This window comes from Mauremys reevesii, linkage group 15 (assembly GCF_016161935.1).
Source record: "Mauremys reevesii isolate NIE-2019 linkage group 15, ASM1616193v1, whole genome shotgun sequence".
NCBI lineage: Eukaryota > Metazoa > Chordata > Testudines > Geoemydidae > Mauremys > Mauremys reevesii.
The window spans coordinates 7485893-7500997 of record NC_052637.1 but is presented as its reverse complement, the minus strand read 5'-3'; the positions used below and the strand labels follow the sequence as shown (position 1 = coordinate 7500997).

The 15105-nt window shown below is 50.5% G+C and overlaps 1 pseudogene; it reads left to right on the top strand.

Moving 5' to 3' along the window:
* The first annotated feature begins 6991 nt into the window (after positions 1–6991).
* LOC120383894 lies at positions 6992–10316 on the top strand (annotated as a pseudogene).
* Positions 10317–15105: the final 4789 nt, after the last annotated feature.

Below are 15105 nucleotides of genomic sequence, written 5' to 3'. Positions count from 1 at the left end.
GTCCCGGCCGCAGGAAGTGACTCGCAGCCGCTGCGGTGACTCTGGCTCCCAGGCTCCTGGCGAGATCCCCGAGCCCCGGGGGGCGGCTGGTGCTGGGAGCCCGGAGCCCTGGCTGCAGCCGGGAGAGGAATCTCCAGCAGGGCCCTTCCCGCTGCTCCCAGGAGCCTCTCCCAGGGCAGAGCCCCAGCCCGGCCCGGCCCCTGCCCCGGGGCCCTGCTCGGAGGGAAGGTGAGAGACCTGCCCCCGGCACCCCCGGGCTGCAGGGGGAGGTTTGGCCCCGGGCTGCTCCCCGCGGAGCTGGCTGCGATTCCCGCCCGGGGCCCGGGAAAGCTGCCGCCAGCCCCGGTGGGGGCGGGGCGGGGGGAGCCCTGCTGGCCGTGCTGGGGGTGGGACAGACACGTGTGGGGGAAGCCGGAAGGGGACTGAAGAGGGGCGGGGGGGATTGAGGGGGGCAGGGAAGTGTGAGGTCGGGGGCCGGAGGGGGGACAGGGGGCAGGTTGCACCGAAGGGAGGATGGGGCGTTTTGGGGGAATAAGGAGGCTGGACTGGAGGGAAGATGTTGGGGGGTCACTGCGAGGGGAAGGGGGGATGTGGGGACGGGAGAGCCCGGGGGCAGGGACAAGATACAAGGCAGCTCCCCGCCCCATGGGGTAAGGGAGCAGGCCCGGCTCTTAAAATTTTTGCGGCCCAAGCAAAAAAAAAGAGCCCCGCCCTGCCCCTCCCTGAGCGCCGCCGTCGCACCGCCCAAGTCCCCGCCCCCCCAGGCCAAACCAAAAACAACAAAACCAAACCCCGATGCTCCCCCCCCCTCCCAAGGTGCCGCCCCACGCACGTGCTTGATAGGCTGGTGCCTGGAGCCGGCCCTGTAAGGGTGGGTGACGGGGCTGCCCTGCCCAGCAGGGATTTGTTTCCCTACAAATGGCCAAACCAGGGTGACCGTCTGTCCCGAATCGGGCAGGACAGTCCTGAAATGCGGAGTTCAAGTCTCGGTCCTGGGCCGAATGACTCTGGGACGCCATTTGTCCCAGATTCCCGGTGCAGGGCTCTGTGCCTGCCCGAGGCTCAGGGGCAGCGCCAGGCTGTTCCCCGGAGCTGGGATTGAGGGGGGGCTTAGCGCCCCTTTTCCATGACCCCCCTCCCCGAAGCTCCTGGCCAGCCAGAAGCTAGATCTGGGCCATAACAAGAGCTGCCCAGGCTGTAGTGGGGAGTCCCAGACCCTCCACCTGCCCTGGGGGCCGGTGTAGTCTAGTACTGAGCTCTCCCTAGCCATGTGTGTAGTGAGCATGCTCAGTAACATCTGCTGAAGCCGCTGCCCTTCACTCTGCCCTATTAGCTGTAGAAATCTGCTGACTGCTATTGACAGGGGTTAAAAGGGGGCGAATCGGAGCACGGGGGTGGCCAGGGTCTGAGCAGGGGGCGGAAATGGACTGGTCAGGGGGGTCAAGCAGCTGGAGGCAGCGTTAGGAGAGGGGCTAAAGGGAAAATCAGGAATGGGGGGAGGAGGTGGAGTTAAGCCCATGAGTGAGGTGCTGGCAGAGGGGGTAACAGTTACCTCAGTGGGACTGAGACCCCAGTGTTTGCAAAAATGGGGAAGGGGCTTTTTTTATTTCCTCTCTCACAGACAGCACCTCTCAGCATGGGCTTCCCAGGGCTGGGTTCTTAAAGGCACAGGCATCCCAATGCCTAGACAATGCAACTCCTCTTTGTCTGATCTAACCTACTGAGGCTATGTCTACACAACAAAGTTCAAAGCGCTGCCGCGGGTGCCAGTGCTCCTGGTAGTCCACCTCAATGAAGGGATTAGCGCCGAGCACTGGGAGCCAACCCTGTCCACAGTAGCGCTTTAAATCACTCAAACTTGCGCTCGGGGCAGGGGTGTGTGTGATTTTTCACACCCCATAGCCAGCAAGTTAGAGCACTTTAACTTGCCAGTGTAGATAATCCCTGATTTTTAATTCAGTGAAACATTTTACACAGATCCCCTCAGAAACAAAGAATCCCTTATCACTGTATCTGATTGCACAGAGTCTCCTAGCAGTTTCCCAAGTTGTCTTATCTGCTGCTGGGATTCCCTGAATTTTTTAAATTAATTTTTTCTTCTCATTTGAGAGCTGACTGAATTTCTGGCCTAGTGTCAAAACTTTGTTTTGAGTCAATCCACCAATGGGGACGGCATTTCTGCAACTGTTATTTTGCCTCTCAGTCTAGCCCTTAGTGTTTTCCCCATGCCGTTGTGTACAGCTTGATTCTCAAATATTCAATAAAGGGAGTATACTATCTTCTATAATGTCTTTCTCCCTGGAAAAAAATCGATTGTAATTTTTGCGGAAAATTAGAACTGCTCTCTGTAGGAATTAGCTTCATCAGATTGCGGTGTTGTAGGTAGCACATCCCTACAGATTGCCGTTTCTTACACATATATGTGTATGAAAATGCTATCTGTAGGACCTGGCTACCTGCAGCGGTGACAGATCCTACTTTGCTTAAAAAAAAGGACATCTGATGTAGCTAATTCAAGCAGTCTCACATGTAAAACCAAACTGCCAGCTTTCTTTAACAGGGTAACAAGCCTTGTGGACGGGGGGAAGTGGTCGACCTGCGCTATCTTGCCTTTAGTAAGGTTTTTTATACTGTCTCCTGTGACCTTCTCATAAACAAACTATGGAAATGCAACCTAGATGGAGCTATAATAAGATGGGTGCAAAACTAGTTGGAAAACAGTTCTGACAGTAGTTGTCTGATTCACAGGCTGAAAGGGCTAAGTCGGGCTGAAAGGGCATAACGAGTGGGGTTTCCCAGGGATCAGTTCTGGATAAGTTTCTATTCCAAATCTTAATCAATGATTGAGATAATGGCATAGAGAGTACACGTACAAAGTTTGTGAATGATAACAAGCTGCACACATACAAAATGGGAAATGACTGCCTAGGAAGGGGTACGGCAAAAAGGGATCTGGGAGTTGTAGTGGATCACAAGCTGAATATGAGTGAACAGTGTAACGCTGCTGCAGAAAAACCAGAACATCACTCTGGGATGTCCGCTCTACTCTGCGCTGATTAGGCCTCAGCTGGAATATTGTGTTCAGTGCTGGGCACCACATTTCAAGAAAGATGTGGACAAATTGGAGAGAGTTCAGAGAAGAGAAAAAAATATATAAGGTCTAGAAAACATGACCTATGAGGGAAGTAGGAGCTTTTTACAAAAGCTGTTTCTTACAATCTATATGTATAAATAACTGCTACAGATAACACATTTCTACAAGTAGCAATTTCACATATATTATAGTGCAAGAAACTGCTACCTGTAGGCATTTGCTACATCAGGTAGCAGTTTACTACAATAACAGCTTCTTAAAATCCATTATGTATCAGTAACTGCTACCAGTAGCACATTCCTACGCGAAGCAGTTTAATACACTACAAATCTCCTGTCAGGGCTGGTCTTAGGGAAAGTGGCACCCTGGGCAAACTTGCATTTTGGTGCCCTGGCACCTGTGGGCATGGAGCACCCTCACCCCAATGCCTCCCCATCCTCCCTTCACCCCGACCCCTGAGCTGAGCCCTCTTTGTCCGTAATCCTTGTCCCCTCCTGCATGCTAACCCCTACATTGTGCCCCCTTCACCCCAACTCCTACCCCCCTCTGCATCCCCTTCTGGCACCCACATGGGGAAACTGACCTGGATGCAGGGATGGAGCAGCTGGCATTGCTGCTCGCTCTCCCACTGGGAGCCTGCCAGCCGAACAGTCTACGGCCCGGTCAGTGGTGCTCCAGTCCAGTCCAAAATCAGAGACCTGGTCACCCTAATCAGCAATCTAACCTCCTGCCAAGGGCAAGTGGAGGGTCCGGAGCTCCCTGCAGTGGCCTGGGCTCCCTGTGCAGGTGTTATCACGGCCCGGCTTTTGGTCTGGCCAGGGGGCAGAGCCTCGGGGAGAAGAGGCGGAGCAGGGGGGCCTTGGGGAGAGGAGGGGTGGGGCTCCTGTATGTGTCCCACTTTTGCCTTTAGAAAAGGTGGTCACCCAGAGATAGGGGCGGGCAGGAGATTTACCCCAAAGGGCTGAGAATTTACCAGGCAAATGTCCACCCAAAATCCACACACACACACACACACACCCTGCTTCCGATTTCATATTTGTGTTCAAAGACAATTTCCTTATTTGGGGCGGGGTCTGATTCCTGGGCTGACAGCACTGAACAGGGGCTGGTCTGATTTCTGCACAGGATTCCGTGTCCAGCCAGAGTCACTGTGAGCTGCAAGGAGTGGAACTGGGGTTTGGTTCGGGTTCAGTGGCAGTCGGCATGTTCGGTTCTGGTTCAGTTACCAGGCAGTCCCCAGAAGGGGAGAGGGGTTTGGGAGTGAGCCCTGCGGCTTGCTTCAGTGGGGAACTGAATTTGAGGCATGGGGTCTGCCTCAGGTTGTGACAGTTGCAGGGAGGAGCTGCCCCCATGGGTGGGGGTGGGTGAGAGGAGGCCTGTCTAAGGGGAAGAAGAATTGAGCAGCCTTTTTCCTTGGCCTTGAAGAGTTCATGTTAACTTCTGGGACAGGGAGCCCCCACTTCTCTCCCCGCCCTCCCTGCTCCTGTGGGCTGCCCCCTTCTCTTCTCCTACTGGGACAGGCCTTTCCGGTAGCGATCACACGCCTGGGGGTTGTTTTGGTGTCTTGTTTTATAATGAGTGAGATCAGAGTAGGTTTTATTTTATTTTGTCAAATATTAAGCTGAAAAATTGCTGAAACTTTATTTCAACTGGCAGCCGTTTTTCCCTGAGTTCGATTCAGATTCAGGTTCACTGAGAAAGAGGAAAAATGATGTTTTAAGTCTGGTTCCAGTTCAGTTAAGCAGATCGGTTCGACCTGGTTCTCTGGTTCTGTTCTGGTGTGAGTCCAGGTGGGCAAATGAAATCCGCAGCTGCTGAATTGTCCTCATAAGGGGTTGGGTGGCAGGTTATTGCTAAGGCAGAGGAGGTTGGTGACTGTCTCTGTCTGCTCATGATTAAGGCTGCGAGTTTGTCACAGGAGCTCATGGAAGCTAGAAGTTTAGGGAGGGAGATGTTGCCGCTTCTGAGAAGCTGGGTAGGAAGCCTGGGAGCCTTGCCAGTCCTGCCCCACAGCACCAGTGGGCGTCCTGGGCTGCTCCCACCTGAGCACCCCCCAGATCAACCTCCTGAGCACCCACAGAGCCCCCGGGCCACCCTATGACCACCTGCATCCCCTGCAGCATCCATGGCCTCCCCCACAAGCACCTCTGGCACCCCCAAGGTTTTTCCAGGGTATAGTACAAGTCATGGACAGGTCGCGAGCCACGAAGTTTTGTTTACAGCCTGTGATGTGTCCATGTGTTTTAAAAAAAATATCCGTGACTCTAAGGGAGACTTACCCATGATATTAGCGCTTGGGAGTTAATTGAGCTCCCTGGGTCAGTTGATGCTGCCTCCTGCAGTGTGATCTGGTGCCCAGACTGAGCAACTGCTGCTCCCTCAACGGGGTCTGTGCCAGGGACAGACCTTCATTACCCCACTCCGTGCCCAGCCCAGGTGGGGACTTTTGACAGTCCTGGGGCAGCCCAGGCTCTGCAGGGGATGGGGAGACCCGGGGGGAAGGGGTGGGGCCGGGCAGGACAGTGACTCTGCACAAAGGGCCCCGTTCAAGGACCTGCTGGTGAGTTTGTACCGGGGGGGAGGGGCTCCCCCTGTGCCTGCCTCCCCGAACTGCTGCCCCCAGTGACACAGCCAGGCTCACACTGAAGAGCCAACGCCCTGGGAACGGGACAGTCCCCAGTTCTCCCAGGCAGAGGGGGAGGGAAGGAGACAGGAAGGGGAGGGGTGAGACCGAAAGGGGCAGCAGGAGCAAGAAGTGGGGAGGGAGGTTCCCAGCTCCCAGCCCTGCCCGGATCCATTCCCTGCACCCCCTGGGCCGACTGACTCTCCTGGGAACAAGGGGAGGAGCTGACAGAGGAAAACCCAGGTTCTGCCTCAGCTGCTGGGGGGAGGCGCTGCCCTTGGGGCCAATATCAAGAGGAATCCCACAAAGTGGCTCCTTTGATTCTGCTCTTTTCTAGCATTTGTCTTAGTGACTCTGTCCCTGCGGGGGTTTAAAAGTGTCTCAGAGGGTTCAGTGCTGGTGGGAGGGGCCGGGTCTGTGTTGTAATAAAGTGACTGAGGGTTTTCCCAGCGTGGCAGAGTTCAGAGCATCTGTCTGCAGGGAGAGAGCCTGGGGGGAATCGGGGTGTGAAATGGACTCAAGCCCCTTCTGAAACCTCCCTGTCCTCCTTGCCCCGACAGGCTGAGGAATCAGAGCCATGTTTCGCTCCAGATCATCTTCCAGGGGACAGGGAAGGGAAATGGCCGTGATGGAGCCAGCTCAGGTAGGGGATTTTCAGGGAGCTGCAGGGGGGTTTGCTGTAGAGGGGGAAGGGCAGGAAACACACAGGTGGAGGCAGGGAGGGGACAGGGTGTGATAAATCTTCTGGGACACATTCAGTTTGGAGCCTGATTTTCTGAACAGGCCCATTGGCATGTGGGAAGGAGGGAACATTCCCCCATTTCTCATACAGGAAACACCCCCCTGGGCAGGGCTGGGAAAACTGAGCAGACTCCCAGGGCTGGAGCCTGACCCCACTGGCCAGAGGCTGCTGTGAAATACGCAGGGAAGCTGTTGGGATTCCTGTCCCTGTCCCCGGCTCAGAGCTCTGCTTCCCGGATCAGCCTGTAGCTGGCAGGCGTGTGGGAAATGAGAAGACCCTGCCCTGCTCCGTGTGCTGGGGGGACAAGGAGCTCTCACCTTCTTCTCAGCCCCTGAAGCCGCCTGGCTGCTCTGAGCAGGGTGGGGGTGGGATTCTGCTTCTCTGGGCCTCCTCTGCCATGATTGGTGGGACTGTGGCTGGGGCAGCAGGTGCTGAGTGGGGGACTCTTGTTGTTTCAGATGCCAGTGACCTTCGAGGAGGTGGCTGTGTATTTCACCCAGGGGCAGGGGGCTCTGCTGGACCCCGCTCAGAGAGCCCTCTACAGGGACGTCATGCGGGAGAACTACGAGACGGTGACCTCGCTGGGTAAGGGAGTCCTGTGGCCACATTCAAGGGAATCGGGGAGTGAGAAACCTAATGGACAGGGTAATTCATCCCCATCTCTCCAGCTATTAAGGGGTCAGAACCAGAGTATTGTCCTGCCTGTATTACTTCTCCTTCACCACCGTTCACCTGCCCTCTTGGGACTAGCTCCATCCGTGGGGAGGGCTCTAGGTTCTGCAGGCTGGGAAATAGGCAGGAGTTTAACACCCGAGCTGTTTGTGTGTCAGCAAGTCCCCCAGAGCATCTGAGACTTCCTAATGAGGGGGTAACAATAAATCTGCGGCCTCAGATATCTGCTGCTCCCACAGGGTCTGAGTTACCACAGTCCCATGTAGTGTCAGGTTAATCTCAGGGAATGTTCCTTGTGACAGATACTCTACCAATGCTCCATGTGTCCTGAGCTTGCCTGATTTCATTCCCTGAGCAGGATTTTCCATTCCCAAACCTGACCTGATCACCCGGCTGGAACGAGGGGAAGAGCCGTGGGTCCCGGATCGTCAAGCCTCTAAGGAAAGGGGGAGCCCAAGAGGCACCCACACAGGTGAGGAGTCAGGGAAATTCAGACAGTGAAGGAAAAAGCTGGGACTCCCAAAATGTGCTGTGAGCGAGAGCCCTCAGTTCTGCCCCATTTCACCTATGTCAGGGCTGCAGTCAGCAGGTGTTGTAGCATCAAAGCAAAGATCAGTCACGGCTTCCCACCCATCCTGTTAGCTGTCGGGAATTTCCTACCTCATTTTCCTTCCCTGGGAGTGTTGGGGTGGGATGTGGAGGCAGAATCCAATGTCTCCAGCTCCCCAACAGTCACTGTGTTGTGTTTTCCCTCTGCTATTCCCCTTTCTGTCCTTTCCCCCCGGCACAGGCAGTGACTCCTGTCTGGATTCTCTCTCTCCCAGCAGGTGATAGGACAGTGAGTGAGAACAAGGAGGAGAATCAGCAGCAGGAAGGTCCTGAGCAAGTGGAAGCACAGGAGAGGTTTTTGAGAAGAGCTGAAGGGAATTTTTCCCAGTGCTTGGAGCAGGGAAATGCCTGGGGAGATCGACACAGATCAGAGATGCAACTGGGAAACTATCCTGGGAAGAAACTGGATGAATCCACTGAATGTGGCGGAGGATGGAAGGATCCCAAGGAAACCACAGACCTGCAGACAAGTCACAATGAAGAGAAACCCTACAAATGCCTTGAGTGTGGGAAAAGATTTAATTTCAGTGCAAACCTTCTTACGCACTGGAGAACCCACACAGGAGAGAAGCCCTACGAATGCTTGGACTGTGGGAAGAGCTTCCATGAGAGGTCAAACTTTATTACACACCAGAGACTGCACACAGGCGAGAGACCCTATAAATGCCTTGAATGTGGCAAAAGTTTTAGTCAGAGCTCAAATTTTATTGTACATCAGAGAACCCACACAGGAGAGAGACCCTATGAATGCCGTGAGTGTGGGAAAAGATTTAGTCAGAGCTCACAGCTTATGGCACATCACAGAACCCACACAGGAGAGAAGCCCTATAAATGCTCAGACTGTGGGAAAAGTTTCAGTAGGAAGCTAGTTCTTATTGTACACCAGAGAGTGCACACAGGAGAGAAACCCCATAAATGCCTTGAGTGTGGGAAAAGTTTTAGTCAGAGGTCACATCTTATGTCACATCACAGAACCCACACAGGAGAGAAGCCCTATACATGCTTAGACTGTGGGAAAAGCTTCAGCTGGAAACCATGCCTTATTATACACCAGAGACTGCACACGGGAGAGAGACCCTATACGTGCCCTGAGTGTGGGAAAAGCTTCAGCAAAAGTTCATCCCTTACTAAACATGGAAGAATTCACACAGGAGAAAAACCCTATAAATGCCTGGAGTGTGGGAAAAGTTTCAGTGTGAAATCAACTCTTAATACACATCAGAAAACCCACACAGGAGAGAAACCTCATGAATGCCTGGAGTGTGGGAAAAGCTTCCTTCAGAAGTCAAAACTTAGTATACACCAGAGAGTGCACACTGGAGAGAGACCGTATTAATGCCTTGACACTCAGAAAACTTTCATGAAGCACTCACATTTAATTAAGCATCAGAGAATTCACACAAGCGATAAACCCTATAAATGCCTCGACTCTCGGAAAAGGTTCATTGACAGATTAAAATTTACTAGTCATCAGAGAATCCACATGAGAGACCCCATAAATGCTTGAACTGTGGGAAAAGCTTCATACACAAATCAAAACTTTTTGTACACCAGGGAGTGCACATAGGAGAGAGACCCTATAAATGCCTTGAGTGTGGGAAAACATTCAGTCGGTGCTTATACCTTACTAAACATGGGAGAATCCATATCGGAGAGATGCATTATAAATGCCTTGACTTTGGGAAAAACTTCAGTAAGAGCTCAGCGCTGACCAAACATGAGAGAATCCACAAGGGTGAGAGACCCTAGGAATAGCTTGACTGCAGGAAAAGATTCAATTTGACTTCACACTTCAGTGACCCACACAACAGAGAGACCTTGAATGTCAGGGAAGCTTCATTTGGTGCTCCTGGAATATCAGGCATCCACAAATCCACACAGGGAAGAAACCTGAGAGGTTCTCAGTGTGGGATGTAGTCCAAGTGGAGCTAACATGTTGAACATCAGAGACGGGAAATTCTTTGAGTGCCCTGACTGGAGCCAGCCATGGTCACAAACCCATTTCCTCGTTCCCACACACATCAGGGGTGTTTGACTCCCAAGGTTCCAGCTGCCCATCACTGTGGTGAGGACACAGCAGCAGCCGAACAACTGCTGGTCCGTGACCCTCTGGCTCTGCCTGGTCTAAGCAAATCCCAGGCAGAAGTGGCAAAGCCGCCATGAACCCCTCCTCCCTGCAGCAGCCCTGGCTGCTGAGCTGGTGGGCCACAGGTTGGGGAAGGGAGAAAGAGAAATTCCTCCAGATGCTCCCTCTGCCTGGTTGAAGTCCCCATCCCCCTGCCCTTCCCCTCCCAGCCGGGATCCCCCTGCCATGGAGATGAGGAGAAGGACACTAAGGCCAGGCCCCACCTTCACTCTAGATGCCTGTCTCCATCCCCACATCTTCCACCAGCCCCTGGGCTGGTCTCCTCACTTACTTTGGGCTGGTAACTCCTCCCCTCCCCAAATCCTCCAGGGTGCTGGTCTCTGGGGGAACAAACGTTAAGACGCAGACTAACACGGCTACCACTCTGAAACCTAAGCTTAGTTTGCGTGTTTTGTTTTATTTGCTCAGTAATCTGCTTTGGTCTGTTTGCTAGCCCTTAAAATCACTTAAAATTTACCTTTTGTAGTTAATAAACGTATTTCTTGTTTATACAAAAACCCAGATTGTTCAATTCATAACTGGGGGCATGGGGAGGGAGAAAGCTGTGCATATCTACCTCCACCTTATGGGAGCGGGCGACTTTCATGGCTTATGCTATATGGATTTCTGTTCAGCGTAAGATAATATAATTTTTGGTTTACACTCCAGGGGGGTGTGCACAGGAGTGGTGGCCATTGCCCAAGCTGAGTTCTCCCACTGAGAGCTGACTGCAGACTCTGTGATTCTACAGTTGGGTGTGTCCCTACTTGTGTGTGTGCTGGAAAGGGGCTTAAGAGCCGGTCTCAGCAACACAGAGTGAGGGAAACCCAGGCTGGTGAGACAGGCGGACTTAGTGGGACCCCAGCACATCCCGTGGCACCCGAAAAGGGGGTCTAACCTGTCACACTTTGAAAGGGCACTGTTTGCTCTTGCAAGCCAGAGAGCTGAGGCTGAGAACTCACTGCACAAGTCCCAGAGAGAGAGAGGAAATGTCCTACGAGTGCTGGGTGAAGTCATCCTTGAACTCCGAAGAACTACCAATGATGCCCCAAGAGGACTGATGGGGAGAGGGGTCAGTGTCTTCCCATTGCTGAGAAGAAGAGGCCAGGCAAATGCCTCTCTCATGGATTGTGAGTGTTTTTCTACCAGATTTAACTTGTTCCTCTTTCCCTGGGGCGTGTGTGTGGTTGGAGCATCAGTGTCCTGGAATGAGTCCGAAATGCGCTGTGCCGAGCTGGGTGTTGGATGCGGGGTGGGGAGGGGAGGGAATTTAGCTTTTATTTCTTGTTTTGAAAAGAATAAAGTTGAATTGTTTTAAATAATGGTGGGGTGGGTGAATGGTCTTTAATGGACTCATTCAGACATTGTCTGGCTGTCACCCATTGATGCAGCTGGGGAAAAGGCTGGTATCACTCTGGGGTGTATTAACATGAGTGTTGTAAGTAAGTTGTGGGAGGTGATGTTGGCCAACCTAATAATTTCAAATTATGATTTATAAGCAAAGTCTAAATGAGCTCTCCCTAACAGCTAGTGATGAGCTTAGTCTGGGGGGAAAAGGCTTCAGGACCAGATTGTATTTACATTCACACCTAATCTACCTAGGTATCTAGCAAACAGAGCTGTGTTGCCCAAGGGATAGATTTTGGCTGGGGATGGGTTACAAATCACACGGGGGTGTAATGAAATGTTGTTATTCTTATTGTATGAGTAAAGGGCAGTAGAACTGTACTTAGCCTGTGCTGAGGGGAGCTATGATTGCTCTCTAGAAATATATCAGAGGAATAAATACCAGGGAGGGAGAGGAATTATTTAAGCTCAGTACCAATGTGGACACAAGAACAAATGGATATAAACTGGCTATCAGGAAGTTTAGACTTGAAATTAGATGAAGGTTTCTTACCATCAGAGGAGTGAAGTTCTGGAACAGCCCTTCAAGGGGAGTAGTGGGGGCAAAAGACATATCTGGCTTCAAGACTAAGCTTGATAAGTTTATGGAAGGGAAGGTATAATGGGATAGCCTAATTTGGGCAATTAATTCGTCTTTGACTACTAGTGGTAAATATGCCCAATGGCTTGTGATGGGATGTTAGATGGGGTGGGATCTGAGCTACTACAGAGAATTCTTTCCTGGGTTTCTGGCTGCTGAGTCTTGCCCACATGCTCAGGGTTTAGCTCATCACCATATTTGGGGTCAGGAAGGCATTTTCCTCCTGGACAGATTGGCAGAACCCCTGGGGGTTTTTCGCCTTCCTCTGCAGCGTGGGACATGGGTCACTTACAGGAAGATTCTCTGCACCTTGAAGTCTTTAAACCGTAATTTGAGGACTTCAATGGCTCAAACACAGGATTGATACAGGAGTGGGTGGGTGAGATTCTGTGGCCTGCATTGTGCAGGAGGTCAGACTAGATGATCGTAACGGTCCCTTCTGACCTTAATGTCTATGATTCTATGATTGAGGGCATCAAGAGAGAGAGAGGGGACAGGTGTCTTGCTTGATGGTCTGTGTGAGTCACAAGTACTATTTGACTTGCCCCTCTCCACTGTTTAAAGACAGAGCTGATTAGGCTCCATAGAGAGTCTTTTGTTAAGTGACCACTGCAGCTGAAATCACTGATAATCAGGTCTAAGTGCTTAGACCTGCTGTGGGACAGTGTTTCTGTGGAAGAGACGGCCCAGCCTGCACTAGCTGCAAGGTTCCCCCACTGAGAGCTCAGCTGAAATCACTGAGAGCTGGTGGAACCTCAAGAGACCAACTCGCAGAGGTCACAGTAGCAGGTGGCAGCAGAAGGTGATGGCTCAGGGCCATTGGCAACAGACCAGTGGAGTGAACGGTGGTAGAATGAACAACAGTGGCCAGAGTGAACATTGAGCAGCTGGAGGAACGAGCCTTCTTGCTCCCCACCTGGGAGGTGAACTCATGTGAAAGCACCTCTGAACTCTGAGTCTCCATTGACCAAGGACAACACCAGTGAGTGTTAATGAGGCTGTTAAGAATGCTGGAAACACAACACAGTTTATGCGAACAAACATGGCTGTGGCATCACACTTTCTATTTAAGCAAGAGATATTACAAACTGGAGGCCAATGTTAAGCGCATTGTCACTTGTTCATCCTGAAGTTGAACACTGGTTCCACACAAGACCAGCAAATTGTCACTATCTTTCTGCAAGAAACTCAGCTGACTGGGTAGACGCATGTGGTGCAACAGTGAAAGACTCAACAGTGGAAAAAGTGAAGAACTCTCTCACCACATTCAAACAAATTGTATGCATGGCTGATGAATGCACCGATGCAAATGGGCATCAAGTATTAAGTTATTGTGTACGTTATCTTGATGTAGTGGTAGGCCAGTAGATGCATTTCTAGATGTTCAAGTTATAGAAGACACATTGGCTGCATCTGTGACAACCCACATCTTAGAAGAGTTAAATGCTTGTCAATTGGACCCCAAACAGATGGCTGTTTGTGCATTTGATGGAGCTACAAACTTCTCTGGAAAAAATGGTGGAGTACAAGCTTTGCTCAGAGAAAAGTAAACCTAATCTCTCCAATACACACTGCAGAGGCCATCTACTCTAACGAGCACTAGTACAAGCTGCAGACTCTTCAAAAGACATTTAAAAAGCTATAAATATAATGTCTTCATTATATTCTTTTTTCAGCAAGAGTCCAAAAAGACTGACTATCTTGGAAAATATAGAAGATACACTGGGACTGAAGTTCAAATTAGTCCAACCAGGGAAAACCCTCTGGCTTTCTCATGCATGATCCTTGGCTGTTGTCTTAAAATTACTCCAGCCGTTATTACTGGCTTTGGAAAGTATCTACCAGGATGGGATGGATCTAAGTAGTGAGACTGGTGCATTACTTTTGCTACTACGGTCAGAGAAGACTATTGCCATTCTCTCTCATGTAAGTCTACTGTTGAAACCACTTGGGTCATTATACAATGCCATCCAGGCATCTTCTACAACAGTAGTAGATCTTTGTCCAGCAATAGAAGCTACATTTGGATCAATCAGAGAGATCCATTGAAAAAGTACTGGAAGAAGCAAAGACTTCAGTCCGGACGTTGACTAATGAAGGCATTTATATTGAATCCTTCAGTGAAGAGAACAACAAGTGTTAAGACAACTGAAAAAGTACACAGACTTGATTCTTAAAAATCCGCAACAGCAACTTCTGGATTCTACTCAACCTCAACGTAGCTTTTACAGATCCCTGTCCTATAAAACACTGACAATTGAGTGGAGTGAGACACTACCAGCAAGGGGGCTGCTATGTGCTCAGGACAGAATAGAGAATTTGAATAGAGTGGAATGTCATACGATGAATGAATGAAAATTTGACTTCAACTTCTTTTTTATCATCACTAGTGGCTCGACCCGATCTTTGTGTTCTGTTTCCTGGGATGAAAGATGTAGGAATTAATCTCTTGCTAGTCCCAGTCACAACAGCTACAGTTGAGGGTTCTTTTTCCTCATTGAATAGAATTTTGTGTTCTGAAAGAAGTCGCCTTCTGCCTGATCATGTGAATGAACTAATGAGCATATCAACTGAAGGAATGGAAGGACCGGACACATGAGAAGCCAGCAAAGATGAACACATTGCATTCAAGAACATTAACAGAGTTGTGCAAAATTATAACAAGAAATCAAGGATGTAGATGTAGTGCTTCATAGAAGGTTTATACAATTGAGTCTTACAAGTTGGAGAAGGTAGTAAAAGAATGTGGTGTTTTACCTTCTGTGTTCTTTGAGAGGGATGGGATGAGTCCGGGGGATTCCCTATGCCACCATGTGCCAGCAATGTGCCTCTGCCATGTACATTGGCCAAACTGGACAGTCTCTACGCAAAAGAATAAATGGACACAAATCTGACATCAGGAATCATAACATTCAAAAACCAGTAGGAGCACTTCAACCTCTCTGGTCACTCAGTAACAGACTTAAAGGTGGCAATTTTGCAACAGAAAAGCTTCAAAAATAGACTCCAATGAGAAACTGCTGAACTGGAATTAATTTGCAAACTAGATACCATTAACTTGGGCTTGAATAGAGACTGGGAGTGGCTGGGTCATTACACAAATTGAATCTATTTCCCCATGTTAAGTATCCTCACACCTTCTTGTCAACTGTCTGAAATGGGCCATCTTGATTATCACTACAAAAGTTTTTTTTCCTCCTGCTTAAGATAGCTCATCTTAATGAATTAGCCTCTCAGAGTTGGTATGGCTACT